The sequence below is a fragment of the Onthophagus taurus genome, chromosome 1 (assembly GCF_036711975.1).
Source record: "Onthophagus taurus isolate NC chromosome 1, IU_Otau_3.0, whole genome shotgun sequence".
Taxonomy (NCBI): domain Eukaryota; kingdom Metazoa; phylum Arthropoda; class Insecta; order Coleoptera; family Scarabaeidae; genus Onthophagus; species Onthophagus taurus.
The window spans coordinates 11,939,993-11,964,713 of record NC_091966.1 but is presented as its reverse complement, the minus strand read 5'-3'; the positions used below and the strand labels follow the sequence as shown (position 1 = coordinate 11,964,713).

Genomic DNA, 24,721 nt, shown 5'->3' with positions numbered 1-24,721 from the left:
AAGTAAAATTTTCTTTATAACATACATTATAATTTAACCGGAATTTATTACCTTTTTATCGTACGTATCAATTATTATACATAACAAGATAACGTACATACAATGCATATATAAAAACATTCCCCTCGTCTTATTACCGCGTTAATTTACTGCTAAAAAGTTATCGATCATACCGTTGCCCGTAATAAATTATTACCTACGTACACATGAAACGGCGTGTTCCGGAATTATAGCCAACCTAACCAAAAACTGATTGGATCCGTTCGATTAAACGAGAGAACATCTGTCTGTTCATTTTAGTGATACCTTCGTGTCACCGGTCGCATACCATCTCTTTTCAACCCGTTCTTTGAGACGTACCCGAAAGAGAAAAATATAAAAGTATAAATGCGAACTAATCGAGTGGGTAGAACGGGTCAATTAAGATCTATTAATTGCGATGAGAAAACTCTCATTCAAAAAATTATAATAAATAACCGGACGTTCGATTTTATTGTCAGTCTTTCGCCGTTATCGCTATCCGATAACATCCTTTAATTGCTTGTGCGGTTTAATTTAGTTTTCAGTTAATCGATTTCGACTGAAACAAGAACGAGATATATAAATAAAATAAGAAATGTTATATATGCAGGTGATATATAATAATTGAATAGTGAACAAACGATGGGCAAAAACGGTACAACTTTTTCGTTAGAAGGTAAACAAGCGGTATCTGTGCAAACTGGGGTATTGTGCTATTTCATCTAACAACCTGAGGCGAGGATGGAACAGAGACGTTGGATAACGGCGGGGTCCATTCAATTTTGTACCCGGCGAAAATACTACAATAAATACACCGCATCTGTACCGAAATATGTAATTGATTTGTCACACCGTGTTGGGTAAATATTTGCCTTACGGCCAGACCGATTATGATCCGGGGCTTTTTGGAAAAATGGATGGTCGTTTATTGTTGAGCCAGCTGAATTTATGAGTTGCTAAAAATTGAGGTGAATACTATAGACAACTAAATTCAAATTGATACAATGGAAATTTCTGAATTAAGAACTAAATGTTAGTGTTTATACAGTTTAAAAATTTAATGTTATTAGAAATAAAATTAAAACTAGAAATTTCCGGGTTGAAAATTAGCTAAAAATTCACCTCTGAATTTGTTGCTGAAGAAGGTGGCAAAATGGTATCCAAAACGTAGAAATAAAATCAAAAATAATTTAGATTAAATTGACTATAACTAAAGAACGGTTTGACGGATTTTAATGTTTTATGTCAAAATTACAGCTTGGGTCTAGCTAAAAAATCACTATTTAATCTAATTTTCACATATCTGATTTTTTCTGGATATTTATGCATCTGCGAGCAATATTGTTAAGAATACAGTTTGCTATAACTTTTAGACTAAAACATTTTTTTCTAAAATGTTCCTAACACCATGCCAATATTATCTAAATTATAGTTCATACGTGTATAAAGTACGAGTGTCTTACGGTATCTTTCTAAGGACTGTAAAAGGTAATGGTGAGAATTGAGATTGGGCATTTTGTAATTTCGATAAAAGAAACTAAGTCGAATCGAAGGACGTATAGATCTTGATAATCGAATATAATTTACGACTTATGACCATCTAAGAAAGTAATTTTTGTGTTATTTTCGTGTACTTTAGCAATATTTTGGCGTTTTAGTGAAATTCGAAAGAGATTTCGAATCGGGCCATTTCCACTTTCGTATTTGCCGAGGATTAAGCTTTCGAATGAGATATTGTTTCACAAAATCGGTTGAGAGGTTCTCTTGTTATAATAAAAAACTGTACATATAAAATCAACAACAATTTTAGTTTGATTTCTTATAAAACCGGCCATGAATGCTTACAAATTTAGGAATACAATATTAACTGCCTATATAATAACTGCAAGTACATGATGTAAGCCATTCTTCACTTTTCTGCGTATTACATAAGAATAAATTTAAACCGTTCAAAATTTAGATAATGCGTAAATTAACTCAAGATGACTTCATATTGATTCAATGGAAATTTTTGAATTATGAACTAAATGTTAGTATTTACACAGTTGCTGTATTTTATAAAAGATTTAAAAAGTTAATGTTATTAGAAATAAAATTAAAACTAGCAACTTCCGGGTTGAAAATTGGCTAAAAATTCACCTCTGAATTTGTTGCTGAAGAAGGTGGCAAAATGGTATCCAAAACGTAGAAACGAAGTCAAAAATAATTTAGATTAAATTAAATATAACTAAAGAACTGTTTGACGGATTTTAATGTTTTATGTCACAATTACAGCTTGGGTCTAGCTAAAAAACCACTATTTCATCTAATTTTCACAGATCTGATTTTTTCTGGATATTTATGTATCTGCGAGCAAAAGTGTAAAAGAGCAATATTGTTAAGAATACAGTTTGCTATAACTTTTATACTAAAACATTTTTTCTGAAATGTTCCTAACACCATGCTTAGATTACCTAAATTATAGTCCATACGTGTATAAAGAACGAGTGTATTACGATGTCTTTCTGAGAACTGTAAAAGGTTAATGGGGAGAATTGAGATTGGGCATTTTGTAATTTCGATAAAAGAAACTAAGTAGAATCGAAGGACGTATAGATCTTGATAATCGAATATAATTTACGACTTATGACCATCTAAGAAAGTCATTTTTGTGTTATTTTCGTGTACTTTGGCAATATTTTGGCGTTTTAGTGAAATTCGAAAGAGATTTCGAATCGGGCCACTTCCACTTTCGTATTTGCCAAGGATTAAGCTTTCGAATGAGATATTGCTTCACAAAATCGGTTGAGAGGTTCTCTTGTTATAATAAAAAACTGTACATATAAAATCAACAACATATTTAGTTTGATTTCTTATAAAACCGGCCATGAATGCTTACAAATTTAGGAATACAATATTAACTGCCTATATAATAACTGCAAGTACATGATGTAAGCCATTCTTCACTTTTCTGCGTATTACATAAGAATAAATTTAAACCGTTCAAAATTTAGATAATGCGTAAATTAACTCAAGATGACTTCATATTAATTCAATGGAAATTTTTGAATTATGAACTAAATATTAGTATTTACACAGTTGCTGTATTTTATAAAAGATTTAAAAAGTTAATGTTATTAGAAATTTTAAAAAAAATTGAAAATTAGCTAAAAATTCACCTCTGAATTTGTTACTGAAGAAGGTGGCAAAATGGTATCCAACACGTAGAAACGAAGTCAAAAATAATTTAGATTAAATTGACTATAACTAAAGAACTGTTTGACGGATTTTAATGTTTTATGTCACAATTACAGCTTGGGTCTAGCTAAAAAAAACCACTATTTCATCTAATTTTCACAGATCTGATTTTTTCTGGATATTTATGTATCTGCGAGCAAAATTGTAAAAGAGCAATATTGTTAAGAATACAGTTTGCTATAACTTTTATACTAAAACATTTTTTCTGAAATGTTCCTAACACCATGCTTAGATTACCTAAATTATAGTCCATACGTGTATAAAGAACGAGTGTCTTGCGATGTCTTTCTGAGAACTGTAAAAGGTTAATGGGGAGAATTGAGATTGGGCATTTAGTAATTTCGATAAAAGAAACTAAGGCGAATCGAACGACGTATAGATCTTGATAATCGAATACATCCTTTGAAGATTTGAATTTAGTTAGACGACAATATCGTTAACATGTGTGGTGATTTTATTCGCCATAATATAAGGTATTGGAATGATATACTCGTAAGTCCTCACTGGATTCGTGAAAACCGTACTCAAAGACCACAAAAGTTAAATGTATGGTCGGGTATAGTGAATACTCAGTTAATTGGGCGTTTCTTTATCGAAGGAAACTTAGCAGCTTTCAATACACAGGAAAAAATATAGAGTAAAAATCAACTCTAAAACATGGTTCAGATCGGTCCAATTTATTTAGAGTTATTTTTTTGCACTATATAGTGTAGGTGAATAGATTAAAAATTTACACTAAATAGTGAGAAGATGGTGTTTACTAAATAGTGTAAAATCGTTACTCTATAACAGTGTATTATATGTAATCTAACTAGATGTTGTCGTCACTCTAATTAGATACATTTCTAATCTAATCAGTGTAAATTATTAAAAATTCGCTCTAATTTTACTCTATTAATTGACGAAATATCACTAAATAGTGTGTATCTTACACTTATTAGTGTTAATTTTTAATAGGAAGTGGAGTATTTTTAGGGAAGTTTTACGTTTGTAATAAAAATCAAAATTATAAAATATTTGTTTTTATTTTTACTTGTAATATATTGTTATAACTTAAATTAAAAAAAATTAAATTCTGTTTATACATATAACATATATAATACTTAATTCATTTTAAAGTTTCCACCGAGTCACCATCAAAACTGCATCTAATGAGTCTTCTATAAGTTTCCTATTTGTATAGTTGCATCAAGTTGCACATTTTTACCAATCTTCACAAGGAACTTGTATGTAAAATCTTCCGGAAGTTCCACTAATTTCACATCATGAATGTTTTATTTTGGCAAACATAACTAAAATAAAAATCGTTCTTTCTTTCTATATCGCGTAAATCAGGTCTCGAGTTCGTATCGAGTTCCGACTCGTTTAGTACGTTTAGTAGATGACCGTTAAATTTTAGCTGTATCACACCACATGTTGATCACGTGATACCAACGAGTAATCCCGAGCAAAATAGTGCGGTGCCTACGAAGTACCCGAAGGAAAAGTACACGTCTAGTGTAAAATTTAATGTTTTATATATTACATAACTTCACTAACATAAGTAAAAAAGAACTCTCCTTTAGAGAACTGTAAAAACTACTCTATTAAGTGAATAATATATGAACTCTATATTAATATTAAATATAGTGTTCATTAGAGTTATTTTTACCATGTGATATTACAATTTTTACTCTAATTCTTTTTACCAACTACTCTAAAATTTTTACACGACACGATTTTTTCCTGTGTAAGACGTAGCTGTTGCACAACTCATTTTGGCGTAAATGTTCGGCGTTATCTAGATGAGGTATTTTCTGGACAATGGATTAGTAAACGAGGTAGATTGATTGGCCTCCACGTTCACCAAATCTCAATCCTAAATACCACTTTTCAAGTATCCTCAATAAAACGCTTAATTAAGTAGGCATTATGTATTTTAGTAATTTGGTTGATTAAATTGATACGTTAAGTGCTCCATAAGATTTAGCTTGTATTGAAGGGTAGATTATGTTACGTTTGGAATCCCCGTATCCATTTCTTACACAACTAAAAACTAAAAAAATCTATTCTGGGGCAAGACTCAGGTCTATACCCATTTTGGACTTATCTTATATTTGTTTTATATATATATGTGTAAGTCCAAATAAATATTGTTCTCTCTCTCTCTCTCTCTCTATTCAGGTCTTTATTCTTTTTGCTGATATAAAAAGGTTATACGATACGCGGTTTGGTTTCTAAATGTAGTACATGTACAGTCTGACATATTTAATCATGTAGTACACTAAAACCGTAGCTATTACAGGTACGTGATGTTTTTCATAAATTCGATACAATTCACAAGCATATGATGTGCCTTCATCTACATATTTCAATAAACCTGACCGCTGCGCTGTCTGAATTTTGGCCAGTTCTGCATCTAACATTTTCATCAAGCTTATGTGGCAGTTCTTATCTTTTCTGCAGAATCTGTATTTCTCATAATTGCCAGACAATAGTAGTTTTACTATTGTTTGATCACAGTCAGTGTCAGTGTCCTTTTTTGAATATGATCAACACACTTAACATTTTTAAGTCTAACCTATTTGCTTTTTATCACATACTGATTAGTGAGGTGTTGAGTCGATTAGCATAACAGCGTTTTCCATGATTAGACCTAGACTTATTGGGATTGCTTTTATAATTTGAACAAAATATAAATAACACCAATTCTGCGTCAAAAACAGTAAAGTACAGTAAAAAGTACAGTAGTAAAATTTTAACCGACTCATTTTTGGTCCATTTGTTTAAAAAATTCCTTAATATGTGCACAAATACTATAAAATTGGTTTATTTTAAATATGAATGATGACTGTTATTAAATTGTTAGATCGTTATATATTCGTTTTTAATATCTGTGATATTAATATCTGTAATATTAAAATATTACTATTTAATTCCGAAACAAATCAAAGAATCATAAATTATTCAACAAATTTGCCATCAAAATTAGCTTAACTTGAAGAATATACAGTTACTTTTTTTGAATTTGTTTAAAAACAATTATAGAAATTTGTAAGCAAAATCGTATTTCAAACTTGAATTCCAAAATTTACATTTCTGTATCTTGTATAATCTTTAAAGACTTAATTAAGAATCATTTTAATATTCAAGAAATGTTTGAGTGCTATAAATTGTGTTCGATTCTTAATCGAGTTTATAACTGTTAAATATTTATTGCTACTCCGATCACCATCTAGTAGTTGTGGTTGTTCCTGGTACATGTTCTTAAACTTGATTTTGTGAATTTAGAAACGTATTCAACTGTTTAGACTTAAATCTAAACCTGAGATGGAGGTTCGTGAAATGTTACGTGTGATTGATGCTTCTGTATGGAGTGGAAAGGTGGACCTTGAAAACAAGAGTAATAAATAAATTGGAATATGAATATATGGATATTATATAATATGAATATAAGCTATAATCCATACTTGGAGGAATATAGAAGAAATGGGTCGCAAACATCCATTTATGGATAAGCATTGCAAGAATAAGAAGATAGACTAATGATCATTCAGCTGCATAAAAACTACTGTCTTGTGGACAAGATAAATATTTAAGTTTGTTTTGGCTAAGTTCCACCTATTGGTGAACTTTGTTAAAAAGTTCTTTCGAATTTTCCATGCAATAACTGTATGAAGCCAGTTTCTTATCTTCATCGAAGTGGAGCATCGCAAACGTTGCAACCTGTTTCCTCTCAATATAATCCAATTAGATAAGAAACTTATGTATGCTTCTTAAAATTGAATGTTTGGTGAAAAATCCCCAACAGTTACGAGAACTATCCAAAATTACCTTTGGTATCTTTACGGTGTTTATCACAAAAGTTTTAAAAGGAATATATTAGCTCATAAAACACGATAACATATTAATTTATAGCGCGATTATTAAAATGCAAACCCAAGCCAATTGCGTGTTGCATAGTTCCAGCACCAGATAGTGAAATTAATTAAGTAGCGGTACAAATGTTATAAGCTGATTAGTGTCATATAAAAATTCGAGAAAGATTATCATTTAGATTGATATTATTCTTTTCTTTGCAGTGACAATGTTTCTCGGTGCTTCTTTTAGTTCTTCTTTACTGCAACTATTCTTGTCGGCTTATTGTTTGGAACTTTGCCGATGATATTTTGTATTTCGTTTGCCCCCATTCTTTCTCTTCTTTATGCGTTTGTTTGGTAGTCATTTGTTACCAAATTAATTCAGGATACCTAAGAATACCTAACATCAACCTCTGGTGTGAGTCTTCGGTTACTAAAAACCGTAAGGTCAGAGTTCACATGTAAGCTGATAATTGTATAAATATACATCTGCAAGTATTGTTCTGCATTTATTCACTTTGTAACTTTGATATAGTTTCTAGTAATATTGACCGAATTGTATTGCTCGCCTAAACGACTCATAATCTCTGAACGAGCCATACCAAACATCACTCGATAATTTTCGAATTTAGAAGAGTTGCCATTCAAATGCTGATTCCACAAAAAAGAATAATCCAAACACTTCACGAGTAAGGGTGAGGTACTCAATCAGGTACTACAACCAGATAGTACTATATGCTATTCATACGTAATTTTTGTGATGTACTGATTCAGTATCATTTACTCTTGGCAATAAATAATACTCGAAACTCTCAACTGTGATTGGTTCAAAATCCCTTGTAAGAGATCAAACTAATTTTCGACACGAATTTTCGATAAATGAATTGTTTTTCACCAAACTAATGTTGGTTTAACAACAAATTTAGTAGTCAGTAAATGTGACTTAGAGAATTACAAGTTTTTTCCTAAATATTCTGGATAACCTGAAATAAAATTCTTTGTTAATATTGTTACTGTTAATATAAACGTTATCAAAACAATGTAAGTTTTATTTTTTTACTTAACCACCTTCAAAAAAGCTCTCAATCTCATCTTAATAGCTTCCACATTTTCTGGAAAAAAAGAACAGAAATTAAAGAGCATTCCCGATTCCTTCGACTCGAACTCTCTGGTGTCGTTCGAAGGCGGTTTCAAGATAAAGAAACAAGAAACGTTCTAAGATGATAACGGCGACGTTTTCTGTGTGTGCCCTGGAACATCAAGATGCTGGCAACAGAAGGACTTCTCTCGACTGCGTCGCGTCTGCCCTGGATCAATCAAACGGTGCCGGTTATCTGATCGCGTTCTGAAGAATTTCGCGTTTCGTTAAGTGACCAATTAAGAGAGCGCGGGACGCAGATGGACCTTTCTCTCTCACCTCTTCAGACCGATGCGGTCTTAATTAGGCCTTTGGATGCTGGTACGGTATTCGAAGCCGTAATTGACTAGATAAATTCGACGATATAATTGAGATGCTCGCGCCAAAGACGACAACGATCCACAATCGTATTCAATGTCCTTTTCAACTTTTATTTTAAAGAAATATATTTTTTACGATAATTTATTTAAAACTACACTAAATTTATACCTACCTATTTTAATACAAAACTGTACTAAAATATTTTTTTCTAAAAATGGTACAAAAATAAGTACATACTAATAAAGGCAATTTAAAACTTTAAAAACATTATTTTTGCACAGCTGTTAGCATTTATGCATATATAGATTTTTATCAATGCTATAATTTGACGGGTTTTAATACTTAATAATAGCAAGGAATATACGGGTGAAGTAGAATTAAAGAAGATATAATTATGAGTGATTTTAGTAATCAGCATTAAAAATGTTTCAGTAATTTTTTTATTTCTTTAGTCATTTTTCGTAGACACTTTTTTTTCATACTTCGATAGACAGTTTCTTTCAGTTCTGGTCAAGGGACAGAAAGTTCGAATTCGTCTTTTAGATAAGAACGATGTAGAGAGTCGGTAAGGCCAACGATCAAAGAGGTCGATCCGGCTCTAAAGGGTCCTTCTTCGGCGCGACAACCGTTTCGGATGCGTTAAAAAAATAATAATAACCCAAAAAGGTGCGAGGGAGGAGTGGGACGGGATGGTGACTTGGTCTTGGTTTCTTCTTGTCGTCGTCGTCGACAACGAAGACTTCGGTATAGGTAAATTTAAAAAAAAATCTTGTGACATTTACCAGTTTTCAAAAGGCCAAGTTGAAGAGATCGTTCGACCGAAAGCTAAATCGATAAGGTTATCCCTAAGGAATTTTTAATTATTTGAGAAATTTAGACTGCATTTACCTCAACCACTCTTTATGTTTGACGAAATTGATGCAGAACTGAGCCATGATATTTTTTTAAATTCAAATTAATACGTTTGTGAAAGTGGTTCTTAACAAAAAGTTTATTGTAATGAATAATTTCTAAAGATTCCACAAAAAACTCGTATCTCGTATATAAATGTCAGTCAAGTTTTCCCGTGTTCACCAAGCGTAACCAATTTACGGATATTATAATTTGAACGTTAATGATAAGTAGCACGCTAAAATACGTTTTAACTTATTAAGAGGGTGCGAATTAATGCTAAAATCTTAATACCGCGTTCTTATCGTTTTTAGAAATGTAATAAATGAAAGTGGGAAGTTTTTGGTTTTCAATAAGAAATTTATAAATCGTTTTGTACTTATTAAAAAAAAAAATACCTAAAGAAATTTCTCAACCCACGCTATCTCAACGACAATAATAACGGCCAGAATTATAACCGATAAATTATATTCACACAATTAAACGAATATTATGCGTTCGCTTTTCTCCTCCGTCTCCGCCTATCATCTTTCTTCGCCCCTTGTCTCCTAAAGATTCACCGGGTCCGGGAGCCTTAATGTCACCTCTTGGTTAATTTATTGGGTTTGAATTCGGCAGCGCTGTTTACTGCTTTATTTGTCCGAACCGAAGGTACGACGGTGGAGATGCGACTCCGGGGTCGCAGTAGCTCTTTCTGGGCCCACCGAAAACTCTTTTTCACACCGAACCTCTCTCGCATCCTCTTCTTCTTCTTCGTTCCTAACCGCCGAAGTCTTTCATCTGACGTATGATTTACGATTCTATGATGAGTTAAAAGAGCGCATGGAAGTTTATCGGTATAAAACGCAAAACGATAAAAAATATCACTGTTTTAAAATGGTATGTAATAATTGGCTAAAGATTTTATGGGAATGAAATCAAATTAGAATTAAATTCTTTTCTGTCGATTTTAGAAAGGGTTCCAAGAGATTAATTTGAGAAACAAATGTTATACACTTGTTACGTACTGTTGTAGATTCAATAAGACGTGCCATTGCGTGCATCATTATGCAATCATGGATAATTGCCGAAAACGCAAACTGTATTGAGTTCTCTAATACTTTAATAAATGAGTATCAGAAAGAGTTTCAGAAACAAAATGGAAGAAAACGAAAAGATTCTGAACAAACTCCTACTCCACAAGATTATCCAAATAAGATCTTCTTCTTTGCACAAGTCATGGACGCAATTTTGGAAATCCTTGGCAATTCCAGAGTCTCCTACAAGCGCGTGTCCTTCTTACCACATCTTCCATATTACATTCCTCCCGAATATCCTTGCTTCTTCTCTGATCTCATACTGTGTTTCCAGTGAATTTTCTTTTGCTTTCCGATATGTCTATCTGCGCTTTCGCAGACCCTGTGTATATCCCTGTGTCAAATCATGACTTATACAATTAAAAGAGAAATTATTCATTATGATTATCGGCTGGAAGATACAAGTCTTGAACGTGTGTCTGAAGGATCTGGGGGTTTGGTTCGACAGTAATCTGCTGTTCAGCGGTCACATAAGTAATCTGTCTTCTGATGCCCTGAAAGTTCTCGGGTTTATCACTCGAAACAGCTGCGAGTTTGCCAGATTGAGCTCAGTGTCCACTCTCTATAAAGCGTTCGTGAGAAAGAAATTGGAGTATTGTGCAATTGTCTGGTCACAAACAACTCAGAATAACATCTCCGCAATAGAAAGGATGCAGAAAACATATAAATGTATACACTTCCTAAAATTCGGGCATTATCCTCTTGTTTGTCCAGATTGTCTTAGTGCTCCACCTATTTTGTCTGACTTGTTGACCTGTTTTCTGACGTAGTTTTTGAGTTCTCTACAAGACGATATGGTTACGCCCAAATAAGTGTAGTCTGTTACTTGTTCCATCATATAACTCTTCACTTCTTGTTTACATCTGCGCACTTCTCCCTGTTTTACCTTACGCACTTGTTCTATGATCCCGTCCATTAAGATGTTAAAGAGCACTGAACTTAGGTTATCACCCTACCTTATACACACATTCAAAGGAATTTCTTTTGTGTATGATGTGTTTTTTTTTAATTGTTGTGACATTGTTTATATTAAGTTGTCTGATTTTTTCTATTATCGAGTCAAGTCAAGAGTATCGACTCTTGACTTGTTTTTTCAAAAACTCCGCTAATTGCTTCAGACTAACACCTCATTCTGAAGAAGTCGGGAAAAAGTGTTTAAGAAAAAAATTCCTTGGTAATTCTCTGGTTCTGATAATGTTCCCTTTTTAAAGAGTGAAATAGCAACTGCAGCTCCGTGAATTGTTCTGCTAGTCTTTCTCCTCACTTCACCAGCTCATTGGGAATATTGTCCCATGACTTGCCATTTTTTAGTTGCTTCATCTGCAACGTCACTTCCTCCGTTGTGAATTATTTTATTTCGTCTAGTTGTAGTCCTTCAACGAATGTTACATCACCTTTTCTTTCTGTATACAAAATTGTCCTGATTATCCTTCTGGATTTGTATAATGCATTTATTATGGTCTTCTTATTGGACAGTATTTGGAATTCAAGGATTCTACTAGTTATAAGGCTTAGATTAAGTATGGGGTAGCTCAAGAATCGGTGCTGACTTTTTCTAATATAAGTAAATGATACTGATGATACTGTTTTAACTTCGTATTCTCTAATCTTCATCATGATCCGGACAAAGTTTAGTTTTGGTCTGGTGATATTAACGTTGTATTAACTCGTAGCTGGGGTTTATGAAACAATTACTTAATAGTGTATATCGCAGGAACTGAATATATTACGTTCATACAATTTTTGTAACCTATAATAGTACTTGATAATCTTTTAGATGGAACTGTGGTGAGCTCTTCGCATCAATATATGAGGATTAGTAATTCGGAATTAGAGCAATGGGAAAATGCATATCATGAATTTAATAAGCGAGTTTAGCAGTATAATGATGGCCCTGATTTAGATCCCGATTGATAGAAATTGTAGAACAATTGAAAAAAAGCTGACTAACTTATATTATCAGAGACATCAAAGATTTGTCTTTGCTTATTCAATTCTGAAATGACAAATCGTGTAATTTTATTATATTTCTAAATCTAATAAGTAATGTAAAATTACCACTTGGTCACATATATGATTGTGCTGGTGGAATTAACAATCATTTATTAGTTTTTCGGCAAATAATTTCATATCAGTGGTTTTTCAATATTAAGTCAGCGATTCCGTATTATTGTCATTTTGTTTTAGGTTTCTTCTTCCATTAATGGAATATAGAAGTTTGTGGACTATTGTTTTCTCTCTCCATTTAATTTACCCTGTAAAAAGTACATTAGTACCTTCATATAATGAAAAAAAAAAAACAATCTTACATCATTAGTGTCGTCAAAAAACGCAGTGTATCAAATCCTTCGGATTTAATCGAATGATGATTTAGCTCATGTGGCTTTAAGTATTTGGAATGTAGTGCACATTGCAAAGTAATTTTCGTAGTCTAACTTGTTCTCATTGAACTATAAATCTTGCATATTTATAATGAAAGTTTCAATAAAAATTGAAAGCTTAGGCACGAATAAATTAGGATTCCTCCAACCCAACCCAACCCTCATTGTAATTTCCACTATATACTCCCCTCTTAAACTTTGTATAACCAGTAGTGATACTTTACCGCAACCTAAAAGCTTCTATACATTACTTTTTCCTATTAACTTACATTTATAAATTGAATTTCCATGTCTACAAGAATTTAATATTTACATTTTCGCTTGCTTTAGGAGGCTTATTTCATACACCTGCATTATCCTCTTCAGCTGATACAGAGACCGTCACTTCTTTGTATCCATGGAAAACGTTTATAAAAGCGAGTATTAGTATAGTACCATCGGAGCAACTCCCAAATATTCATTGAATAGTTTAGTTAGAGTTTTAATTGTATCTTGCAAAAAAAAAGCAATGATAAGCGTTCTTTGAATCATTAATCCATTTGGATTTAATATTATAATGTTTTTTATAAGATACGAGTTATTATTTATCACAGATAAAAAAATTTTTCGAATGACTTATCATGGAAATTGTAACTATGGAAGAGGAAGTTTGGGATTTATTTTAGTTTGAGAAGAAAAAAATATCATTAACGTTATTAGACTTGTCTTGCAAAACCTTAAAAAGATTTAAGATTAAAAATGTGAGTACTTGTACTGTGAAGATTTATATGGGCAATTTGTACACTTAGGATGATCAACGGTTTTTTGGATACTTCATATGAATTAATATTAATCTTATTTAGTTTTGTTGTTATAAGTTTCTTCAATGTTAAAAACTTGCTTCGCCTTTTCACAAAGAGCAAAACCAATTATTTCTCATAATACGTCTTCAGCATTAGATATGGCACAATTGTGCAAATCACCAACAAATTCAGTTCTTTCCTGCATTTCGATTTAAAGTAAATACATTATTATGAAATCTCATCTTCAAGATCAACATTTTCTTTCAAGTCAACATAATTGTGTTCCTCATATCTTATATACTGGGTCTTCTTCGGAATAAGAAAAAAAGCTCGTTTATTATAATTAAGGCGTACGTAATTGCATACAGCAATTTTCAATTTCATGTTTGTGATATTGGAGAGACCTAATTAATTCAATTGGTAGATTCGATATGATTTTGATTTCAAATTATAATCGAATAAATAAAAAAAAATAACTTTATTTCATTCAAAATTGTAATAACCATAATTATTTCAATATTTAATAACTTAATATTAAGATATAGAGATATTTCTACCTGCTTTAACATTTTTTTTCCATAGAATTTATAGCGGTGTGTAAACCGTTTGACGTAAACACCTCAAAATTTGTTCGTATTTCAGCTACTGTTCGACCACCTTTCTACCTTTTTTCAGGTAAAAACGATCTGAGGAATCGGTGCGATGAAAAAGTTATCGAAGAAGGTTCTCCCCATATTGAATAAGATAGCTGCTGGCTTCCGGACCGCAAACGCCCTCTTAAAAGAGGCTAAAGTTTTCGACAGATTCGCGTCATCGCGAGCAACGAAGAAGGAAAGGATCGTAGGTTAAAAGCGTGCTGGTTCGAATGATTTAAACGGTTTGACGGCTCGTGTAGAGTACTTAGGGAGCAGCTCTTCTGATTATCGGCCACTTATCGTACCCAAGAATCACAAAACATTGTTAAAGCGGCGGGGGTCGTACTTAAAAGGATACCGCAAAGTCCTTTTAGAACATTATTAGGTCCTTTCTTTAAACTTCCTGTTAAGAGGTGGTTGGTAACAATACGGTAGCATATTTAATTTATCGCTTATGATTGGATAAATGGGTGTTATTAGAGAAAGCACAGTGATTAATAGCGGTAATTAGGTATGAAGTTAAGTAATATAACGTGTTTATAATCTTTGTGTTAACTGGAGGATGTAGTAGATATTATAAGAAGTTATCTATCTTTGGTTATCTGTTTATATCGTAAGATATATTACTTAATTTAGCTTTTTTTATCCCACATTTTACACGGGTGTCGGCGTGGATACCATAAAAATAATTTACAGATCAAAAAAATGGTGAGATAAAAACCGCTAGCCGAAGTTTATATACGACATTAACACATTTTTTTCAAGCCATAAGAAATAATTACCTGGTACGGTGCAAGGAGCCGCTCGGACGGTCGCAAACCAGAAGAAGAAGAAGAAGAAGAAATACAAGAAAAAAGTCCCTTCCTCTTCCTTCTTAATTATGTTGTGGTGAGTAAGTGGTGCGGTCGTCTGGGTAATGGCCATTCTTTAATTGATGCGAAAAAGTGCGCTCTCTAAAGCTATATTCATAACGAAACCGAGAGCGTCTGTGGGTAATTAGAGCCTCGAGAGCTCTTGCTCTCGAAACGAACAAGTCTCTGGTCGGTTAATTGGTTCGAGATTTCGGTTTTGCTTACTTCTTCTTGACCAAGTAGAAGAAAATTAAGTTGTTTTGTGGTGATTACATGGTGTGCACGTTAAGACGGTTTACGTCTAACACAAACGGATGAAAATAAATCTACAAATTGGAAACCTATTTTTTACATTTTTTATGTAGTTTCTTTTAATTAAATAACTAAAGAAATATGTAAGAGTGTGGGTATTTAAATCTCATTGAATTTAGTGATATCTTTCTGATATTTCACTCTGTTTAACATTTATCTTTTTTTTTAATTAATTACAGAATCGCGTGAAGAGAATGTAAATAGATTTGAAATGTATTAAGGAATCTCAACAATTACAAACAGAAATTTATCATTTACTAATGCAATAAGATCTGGACTTAATGTCGACTTAACGTTTTATTACGGGCTCAACTTTAAATCCGGTTATCGCGGCAAAACGACATCACCACAATAACGCAATAAACACTTACACCAGAAGAATTAAAATTACTTCGGAGGTATTGTGGATTATAGGTTGGTTACTGGTAAAACGACCGGAAAACGTAAATACTTGCGGCAAGAGAAAATCTTTCGTGTTCAACTAAATTATAGTTATCTTATATTTAACACAACAAAAAATTGGTGTACTTTAAATGTGTTAATAATTTTATGTTTAGAAAGGAAATGTTTATCTTGTTGCGTAATGTATGTTTGAAGAAGTTGGATTTAAAAAGTGACGTTATGGACGTGATAGAAATAGTCGTTATATTTTTTTAGTACAGATTAACTTTTAAATTGAAAACGTAAAGCTTAATTTTTTTTAAATCAATTTTCCTCCCCCATTTCTACCGGTTGGTAACGCACTAATCCCGGTTGAAAACGGTCTCGGGAATGTCGCAGATGTATCGCAGTTTTGGGGTCCCGCGTGCGTATCTACATTGTGCGCGTCGACAGAAAGCTCGTCCCAACGACAAAAGCTCCCCGCGTTCCCGCCCCAAAGTTCGGCCGCAAAATAATTTTCTGCTCGGGCGAACGCCACCCCGAAATGTTTAACGAATAATACGATCCGCCAGGCGGAAGTAACGATTTACCCCGCAACACCCTCTCGGGAAAATCACGGTCCATAAGGACTAATGGAACTCCCGTCACGCCCTGTATATACTCTTACTATATATACTACTTTACAAAGAGGGCAGCTCCTTTTTGTTCACTTGTTGTCGGTCTGTTTTTGTGTATCTCTTGGGGACATACTGTGGATAGTATAGAAAAAGGAGGAAAGTAGCAGGGGTTCCGATTTGAAAATTATTTGTTTTGTTAGGGATGTCAATAGGTCCCTTGGTGACCAAAATACACGTGTTTACATAGTTATTTGTCAAATATAAGATTTTAATTGTCGAAATCATTAACAATATTCATTATATAAAAAGTTTTTTCTCAACAATCACCACATTTTAATGAGATTTTTTGTACGTATTGAGATTTCATTAAAAAAGTACACATTCATTAAACGTTGAAAGAAAACCATCATTAAAACAATATATACGTACATTTAGTTAAATTATGAGTTTATAATTAACTTTAAATGAATAACTTAATTTATTTTAATTAATCCAAATGAGGGACCCCCATGATCTTGTGCTTATGATTAAAACTAATTAAATACGCGATGCGATTACAACCATTATGCGAAATATTAAACACGACTCATCCAGTAATTTAAACTAAAAATATTATACATCAAATTTAAACTAAACCATATTCTCAAATATACTTTACCAAAAACTTTTTTGTATCAAATGCTTGTAAGAAAATTAGTATAAAAAGTAAATTTTCCGGTAGACCGACAAGTATCTCTTTTACACATGGTATAAAATTGTTAAAACCCAATGAAATGAAACAGAGAAGCGTGGAGAAATCCAAGAGGGTATTATATAAATAACACCCGGCAACTCCCCCATGAGACGGCAATTAGTTAACAAGAGGACTATTATTAAGGTCTTATTGTGATGCGCGTTGTACAACAAGAGCGCACATTTCGAAAGTGCTCGACATCGCATCTTTTATTCTCTCGTTACGAATCAACGCAAAGCAATGGCACCAATTACAACGTAAACGGACAAAGTCTTTCGATATAAACTTATGAAATATTATTGTAGATATTATTTTATAAGAAAATCGCCGTTTAATAAGGGGTTTAAAAAATAAAAGATATAATTGTGCCTAAAGAAATGATGCAATCGGTATTTAAGTCGAGCATTGAAAACATCTTTGAAATGTTTCACATGCGTTTCAACTTCCATGGTCGTCCTAATTAAAACTAATTAGAAGAGCCATCTTTAATTATAAAGAAACAGAGTTAGTATTGAAATTTAATGCGTGAGAATAAGTGCATTTATTTAAAATTTCTTTGGTTGTTGAAGAACAAAATTGTTGTTAATATTGTAATGGAACAATAATTTTAAATTAGTGTAATAGTCATGCACATTTGTACTAAACAATTTGCTACTAAAACATGTGTATAAAGGAAAGGACATCATCCTCGTTTTTCATTTGACCAAACTAATTCATACACTCCATACACGTTACCCCATACACATCATTCGGTTGAGACGTTATTAATATAAATATGCTTAAAACACAAGTTATCATTTCAACACTCTCTCTTGATGCTTGAAGATACAAAAACTTGATTCCATCGGTAATATCTGCAACGAGTATCCACTATTATAATAGCTCAGCTGTCTTTCTAATATGGATATCCATATTTATTGTATATCCATATATACACATCCTCCCCGGAAGATAAAGTCCAGCATTCCCACTTGCTTGGTTATTCATTTGTGCGTTTTTAATGAGTCTGTCGTCTTCGACTTTGAGTGTAGGCTAAAAGAACAACTTGAGATGAACAAATCCTTAATCGTGATTATTGAAACGAACAAGAACGATTCGATAAGGTTAAAATTCCATTAAAGAATTAAAGTAACTTCCAAAATGTTGCAATGAGAAAGAAAAGCAGTCAAAGTTCTATTACAGCGTGATGAGTTGTCCAGAAAAATCTTAAAAGACAAATGAAGAGCTTCCAAAGAGAACACACCGTTAGGACAAAAACATTTTCTACACTACTTAGCATCTACTGTATTAGATCTAAGTGTCAAAAATGGCTAAGAGTCCTCATTACGAATTAAGTACGCATTACCTCTTTTTCACAGAAACTATTCTATAAGAGGTACTCAATTATCATCAAATCAATAGAGTTCAGTCAACAGTGAAAACCATTTTTTTTTAAGATCAATTTGAAAATATGAATGAAGACTTTGAATTTGTTGATTTGGATCATAAAGAAAGTAACGATTATTCTAGAAATTAATTAGATGGTGATAAAAATTGTAAATGGTAAAGTCTTTTCCAGCTTCAATTCTGGTGCTAAAAGCGTTTCGATATCATATCAATAAACTAAGTAAAAAGCAAGAATCAGAATCAAGGATGCTAGAGACAGTGAGGAACTCAGTTATATTGAAAGAAACAGAATGGTGATTTTTTGCTCAACACGAAAGAAATCAGAAAAATAGAAGCTTAAAATACAAGCAGGAACTAGGTTTATTGTAGGTACTTATATGTTTTCTGCAGATTAATTATATCAGTCATATCAGTAGGCGCAATTTGGGAATTGCCTATCTGTTTATAAAGAAGTTAAATCAAGTAAAACAGTTATTACAAAAATTGGTGTAATTTCGTTGGATACGTAAAAGTTTACTGGTAATTGCAATCTGTTGAAATTTTCTTCTACAAGATCAAATTACAGTTATGCACAATAGTTCAGAAATTACTACATTATTCAGGAATTATTTTTACACGTGTAATAAAAAAGAGATACAAACTTTACTCATATTTAATAGTAGAGCCTCCATGTATGCCAATTACAGTGTCAACCATTCCTGACATACTTTCCACAAGTTCCAATCCATACCAGTAGAAACACACCCAGATCATAATCCTACTTCCGCTGAACTTTACTGTTGGCATAATGCATTTGGATAAGAGCAGTTCTCCAGACTGACGACAGACTCAGACCCTGCCATCCGAACGGTAGAGTTCAACCTTGATTCGTAGCTCCAGATAACCTGTTTTTACTAAGTTATGGTGTACTTTCGTCCTGTTTTATAAAACAATTACAACCAAGCAGATGTACTTCCTTATGGATCATATTCATCGAAATAACAGTTCTGGATGCCTGTTGACACTTTTGGTGTATGTGGACAACATTTGCCGGTGTCTATCCTCCAGTGTTGTAGATATGTCGACTCGATGTGTATTTTGAGAATCACCTTCCACTTATTAATAACATAGACCACTGTCGATTTTGTGTAATTCAACTCTACAGATATGATCCGTAAGGATCGGTTACGACCAGTTATATTTATACAGATAACTTTGAACTACCTGGAATATTGCATGCGAATAAAACTAATGTTGTTTACTACACGATATTAAACGGTGGAGACCACATCTGAACTACTTATTGGTAGATAGCGTATTATTCTTTGCAAATACACTTCCATAAGAGGGTTCTGTCTAGATATTTAACTTCCTATGACAAGAATATTTATTCATCTTTAATAATTGAGAGAATTAGTTCACTTCGCTTTGTTAAAAATAAAAGACAAGTTTTTTTGTGGGTAGATGAAAAGGATTTTCTCCTCACACCACTTGCAACCTGCGTCAGGTGTTCCCTAATGAATAGCATTGGCTATCATCTTCATACGTTTTTATATCACCACCCACAAGCTTAACAACCTCATTCAGATCAATCACCAAAACACATCAAAGCAAAGACACCTTTAAGCGATGTGATATAAATACTGCTATCAGAATTCTGATACTATCACTGAAAAATAAACCTTTTTGATTGTCTTATGGCTGAAGAACTACTTTGATAGTCGTGCATGAGATACCAATTGCTGGATCTAGCAACAAGATTGGTTCGTAATACATAAACAATTCCTCAGAGTCAAGTTGTAAATACCAAGTCAATAAGTAATTTTACGCAAAATGTTTGTAGCTTTATCAGAATCGACAAGGCCATAAATGAATATCAACTAGTGAGCAATAAATACCTATCGCACATTGAAACCAGCAAACTGAAATGGCTACGCGACGTTCTCATCTCTTCTAATGATATCTATAAAACGAATCATTCTGATCAACTTGAATTCTTGTCACAACGTCGCGAGATAGGCATGAAACACAAAAACGTTACAATGTTATGGCATAGAAATCGAAGATTACAAAATAATCTAACACAATTCTCTAATGTGAATCATCAATAGCAACATCCTAAGCTCTTAACAAAAACAGACGGTTTAAACTATAATACTAGCATACTAAAATCAACACTATCCCCATTAGCAGGCAAACTACCCTTGTTAGTAAATAAGGTAAATTGGGGCTTATCAAGACTCACCTTAAGAATATGCCAATCCAGTTTCCTAGTTATTCTACTAAAAAGCCCTTAAAGCTTATCCGGTTCAAAATTAAACTATAACTAAATAACAGCTTAACTTTGAGGATAGGGTACTTGTGTTTGTAAATAAAATTATACACAAAAAGAGCTTTTCGGTACACAGGTTACAACAGGTCAAGGATCAGAATATTTAGATATCATCTTAACCGATTGTGTTCTATCAGAAAACTAGTTCCAAAATAATAAATCAATGATGTAATCAAGAATCCCCAAGATCACCCAAGATAAAACAGCTAGGTTCTTTTTCTTTCAGTACCCTATCTTCAGTTTATCGAGATCATTGCTGCTTCTAATAAGAACTGTCATTTCACTATCCCTTCACTATCCTCATAAATTACTAGCTTGGTTGCTTTTAATTTATTCTAGGCTTTCGATGCAAAATTTGATTCTACAGTCATCAACACCAGAGTTCCAAAGAATTTTTTATGAAGCCAATAATATGTTCCTTCATCAAACGCAGTTTTCAAGTCTTGCGTTCTTCAAATCACTCTATCATGCACCGAAATCTTTATAAACATGGTATTTATGGTCGTAGTGCATCTGTTTTGCGTGAACTTGAAGTTTTGCAAAACTTGTTTAACAAGAAATGACATAACATGAAATCAGAAATAATAACCATGGATTGATTTTCTATCATACGATTAATAACTTTCAAGTTAAATTTTACTATAAAGCGACAATCTAGTAGCTAAATTTATAAATAAGTCGTTTTTGTAGATTAGGAAGAGAATAAGGGTAAAAAGGTTTTGGACTTTAGGTAAAATTATTTTTATTATTACAACCGGGGCAACATCCAATAATATTAGTGACACAATTCTTAAGTTATATCTACCTGTATTGGACATAAAAACTAACAAAGAATTTAATGTCCTTAATTATGAATTACTTGTTTGCTATCTTGCATTGAATTTTACTTGATGTAGACATCAAAGTAAAATGCAACCTCATTAACAGTCGCACTGTACTTGTCATTTATACGTCCTCCTTTAATAAATGTCATGAAAACTTTGTTTAAGTGTTATTGAGGATATAAAGTATATGAGTCGTATCTCGAAGGAAGATAAGTACTAAAAGCGTGGTTATCAAGGTAACAAATACTGAACTTTAACGTTTATAATTCCAGATTTTATTGTAACTTATGATACGAATGGGGTCAATAGTGACCCCATATTCTTGTGTTGGAGACCTGGTAATACTTATAGAAATTTACAGTTTTACTGTGAATGCTCGTAATACTCCTCCTAGGTGAAGGTTAAGTTACTAATCAAGACGCGAATTATTACAGCAATATTTTCAATTTACAAAGGGAAAGATTGACCTGCTAGCATAGCGGTTTGAAATGGTAACTGAAAGAAAAATTCAGTTCTTTCTGGAGGATCTAGAGTAATGTGTAGGTGTAGTTAGTGTATTATGAACGCTATAGTTTCACAAGAATCTATTCTTGGTCGACTCATACTGAATCATTCTGAACTGTTTACATATTTTATTTAAATAAAATATTTCTCATTATCATCATGATGAAACGATATGAATTTAGCAATGATATAGCTATTATATTGAAATATCTTTTAATGAATTACTATATTAGTTAACGTAATATTTTTTTACTTTCGGCTTTGTAAAAAATGTTATTCATCTTTTATTTAAGATTACTTTCAAGTTTTTGGCATGATTTATTTTGGTTGCTTTTATAATATTATAAAAAAATGAATCTATAATAGAAACGGAAATGATGAAATTCTTTACCGCCGTGGGTTGTTCTGTGAATTTTCAAGGCATATTAAAAAAAATCTGAGACTAGGTGAATAATCATAAAAAAAGGAAATCAAAGCATCAAGAGTGTGACCCAAGACGACCGCTCCTTCTATCGCGGTCCCCCAAAGAAACACCTGTGCGCAGCATATACAGAAGGGGAATTTATCATTCATGGAGAAAATATATGACCGAGCGATTGTCCTGCAACCTTCCCTAATTTTGTCCTCCCCTCTTTCTTTTTTCAAAGAGGCGTGCGGCGTTTCCGTCCTAGTGTGGTGGCTATTACACGCCACAAAAAGCCCGACGGTGAACGTGGAAAAAGAAAGCACTAAGAAATGTCACGAAGCAGTAGACGACGATATCCTCTTCTTGCAGGGTCAATAAAGAGGTGGAATTCCCTCTCTCTTCGGTGCTTCTTTGCGCCACCACTGCGGTGTGGCCGAGGCGGCCCTTGGCGGTAACAGCCAGAAAAATGCTAATGTTAAATTATGAATTACACCCGGTGGACCGTATTTTCAAATTAAGGTGGTCGTAAAATGCGTTTTTATATAAAACCAGTAGTCGGAAAGTGTGTTCTCTTTTTTATTCTTTCAAAACCGGGTTATAGAAGACTATAAGCGAGAGAAAAAGATTCCTGGTGTGGTCCAAGCGTGTTCTTCTCACACCGGCTGTAATAACTTTGCGTTTTTTTGATATTTCTATTCATCGACTATAAATTTTCCTAGATTTTTCTTTTATTTTTTTTAATCAATTTTTTTAGATGACCCATAAAAAGGGCAATAGTCGGGAACGAACCGTTTTCGATTTGCCATCATAACCCAATGTTGTAAACGTCAGCTGATTTGAGGTTTTATTGGCGAGAAAATTGGCTCGCATCAAAATTTATGTTTATATCTTCTTAATGACCCAAACCCTAAAATTCAACAATATTTATTTCATCTCGACTAATATCGTTTTAGTTATATCATTCAAATTATAAACTGATTTATAAAAGATTTAAAATTTATGCTGGAATACCATTAATATTTTAAATTAATGTAAAAAAAAATATTATTTATGAATGTTGATAATAAAACGTCATCAGGAAATGTATGTAATGTGTTGAAACGGAACGTTGGAAAGTGTTGAAAACGGTTGTTAGTAGAGCATTTAATTACGTTACACAAAAGTATTACTAATACGAAGAGTCGCGACTGCTGGTTGTGGCGGCGGTGGCGGTAGCGAAACCGGGGGCAATTTAACGCTAAACTATATATACGTAATGTTAATTGAGTGATTAATCTGGATAATAATCTCCGGGTCCGTTTATCACAATAAATAATTTACGGAAAGAACGGTGTTCTCGGATCGCTAATTAAACTTTAACGTTCGCAATCTCCTTCGACTTTTTCCTTTCGGCCCGGCACCTGCGCGGTTTACATATAAAAACCGAACGCAAACCCTTTCTGCGTTTTTAAGCTCGGTCAATAGCCCTTTGACACTAATTGGTGTCGGCTTGTGAACAGAAAAACCAACTTTTTTTAAATTATTCATTATATTTTAATTTTGCTTTATTAATAATCACACATTAAATTAAAGATTACACATGGTGTGAAAAATTAGAGAAAATTGTTCGTCTAATTTAGGACGAATTTTAATTGTTGTCATGCAAGTTTTGACATGTAATTAACATTTTATGCCAAGGTATTGTATATTTCATTGATTCCAAATTCTGTTGCATTTAAAGAAAGATTGGTAGTGTAATAACCATTACTTTCTATAAAAATGTGATGCACTGAGTTAAAGGACATGATAAAAAAATTTGATACTAAGATGTGTAACACAGTAAGTAGACTCGTACTAAAAGTACCTGTCATAACACTTTTATTGCGATTTAAAATCCGTTGAAGGATTTTGGCCGTGCACAATCAATATTGATAGTTAATTAAACATTTGGTTTATTGACATCAACTTACTGGACATGGATTAAAATGATGTATTTACCGAATACTTACAAAAAAGAACTCGATAAGAAGAGTCGTGTAAAATCTCTAAGAAAATCTACACTAAAAAATTAACGGTGGGTGGTCTTCACACGCACG

At 32.8% G+C, this 24,721-nt stretch overlaps 1 protein-coding gene across 3 annotated transcripts in view; it reads left to right on the top strand.

Annotated features, from left to right (window-relative positions):
• The window catches only part of LOC111420504 (homeobox protein OTX2), a 125,765-nt gene that overhangs the window by 40,302 nt on the left and 60,742 nt on the right, over positions 1-24,721 (top strand). The window lies entirely within an intron of this gene.